Genomic DNA, 2,317 nt, shown 5'->3' on the forward strand with positions numbered 1-2,317 from the left:
CGGTGTGAGGAGAGCCTACTGAGCATACACTCCATACTCCCTGTGAAGAGTTCTCTGCCAGCATTGGGGAGCAGCCATGGGGACCCTCCTGGTCCTGACAGAGCCCGTTAAGATATCTGGGCCTCTCCCGCTTCTGTGATGGTCCACACTATGTCTATGGAGTTTGTTTCCTCCCTGAATAAACCTTTTTTCTCTTTCAGTTTAGTTCAGTTCAGTTCAGTCGCTCAGTTGTGTCTGACTCTTTGTGACCTCATGAACCGCACCATGCCAGGCCTCCCTGTCCATCATCAACTCCCGGAGTTTACTCAAACTCATGTCCATTGAGTTGGTGATGCCATCCAACCATCTCATCCTCTGTCGTTCCCTTCTCCTCCTGCCCTCACTCTTTACTAGCATCAGGGTCTTTTCCAATGAGTCAGCTTTAAGTATCAGGTGGCCAAAGTACTGGAGCTTCAGCTTCAACATTAGTCGTTCCAATGAACACCCAGGACTGATCTCCTTTAGGATGGACTGGTTGGATCTCCCTGCAGTCCAAGGGACCCTCAAGAGTCTTCTCCAACACCACAGTTCAAAAGCATCAATTCTTCGGTGCTCAGCTTTCTTTATAGTTCAACTCTCACATCCATACATGACTACTGGAAAAACCATAACCTTGGCTAGATAGACCTTTGTTGGCAAAGTAATTTATCTCTGCTTTTGAATATGCTGTCTAGGTTGGTCATAACTTTCCTTCCAAGGAGTAAGCGTCTTTTAACTTCATGGCTGCAATCACCATCTGCAGTGATTTTGGAGCCCAGAAAAATAAAGTCAGCCACTGCTTCCACTGTTTCCCCATCTATTTGCCATGAAATGATGGAACTGGATGCCCAGTTGAGCTTTAAGCCAATTTTTGTTTTCTGAATGTTGAGCTTTAAGCCAACTTTTTCACTCTCCTCTTTCACTTTCATCAAGAGGCTCTTTAGTTCTTCTTCACTTTCTACCATAAGGGTGGTGTCATCTGCATATCTGAGGTTATTGATATTTCTCCCGGCAATCTTGATTCCAGCTTGTGCTTCTTCCAGCCCAGCGTATCTCATGATGTACGCTGCATGTATGTTAAATAAGCAGGGTGACAATCTACAGCCTTGACGTACTTCTTTTCCTATTTGGAACCAGTCTGTTGTTCCATGTCCAGTTTTAACTATTGCTTCCTGACCTGCATACAGGTTTCTCAAGAGGCAGGTCAGGTGGTCTGGTATTCCCATCTCTTTCAGAATTTTCCACAGTTTATTGTGATCCACATAGTCAAAGGCTTTGGCATAGTCAATAAAGCAGAAATAGATGTTTTTCTGGAACTCTCTTGCTTTTTCCATGATCCAGCAGATGTTGTCAGTTTGATCTCTGGTTCCTCTGCCTTTTCTAAAACCAGCTTGAATATCTGGAAGTTCACAGTTCATGTATTGCTGAAGCCTGGCTTGGAGAATTTTGAGCATTAATAAAAAAGACATCTGAATGGGTTTTAAACAGGAGTGTGTAACAGTAACAGACACAGTCTTCCTTCCTTGAAATCTGGCATTAATCCAAAATCAAAAATCATTCCTCTTCTTTAAAACCCTTTAATCTATTCTCATTTATTTCTAAAACTGTCAGTTTTATTCATAAGCAGAAGTGATTGGTTACATGGTGGTTTTCTGTGAAGCTTTTGTTATTGTCTATTTTTTAGTTTAGTTTAGCCTTGTTTGTTTGTTGTTAGTTTCTGTGTGGGGTTGTTTTACCTGGAAACATTCTCTGACCAACACAGCAGCCGCTATTAATCCTTGGACATTGCCTGTTTGAGATTCATTCCTTTGGATAGCACATCTATGTCTTCAAGGTTCTATTTTAAGAAGCATATGCCTTCCAGTTTGTTCTTTCCCTGGAGGAGCCTGAGTGGAACTACCTCTAAAAGCCTCTGCAGGTCTGCAGTACCAGCTGCTCTTGGTTCAAGTCAGCCCTTTGCCCTACAGCTCCAGGCAAACCAGCATGCTGGCAGAGAGGTCACAAAGCTCTGCAAGGTAACCTGAGTTCAGGTCTTATTGCGCCACTTCTTATGGGGTCACCATGGGCAGATCATTTGACTCTCTATCCTTGTTTTCCTCCTCCATAAAATGGAGAAGATAAAAATAACATCTTCTCCACTGGGATGGGTCACTGTGAGGATTAAGTAAGTTAACACAAACAGATTGCTTGGAAGGGCTCTCCTAGCTCTAGTCATTATGTAGAGTCACTCCCTCTACAACCCCAGGGGTCCAGATGAGTGGATGCTAAGTAGCGAGAGGTCAGCATCTCCAAGGCCTCC

The sequence above is a fragment of the Budorcas taxicolor genome, chromosome 1 (assembly GCF_023091745.1).
Source record: "Budorcas taxicolor isolate Tak-1 chromosome 1, Takin1.1, whole genome shotgun sequence".
Taxonomy (NCBI): Eukaryota; Metazoa; Chordata; class Mammalia; order Artiodactyla; family Bovidae; genus Budorcas; species Budorcas taxicolor.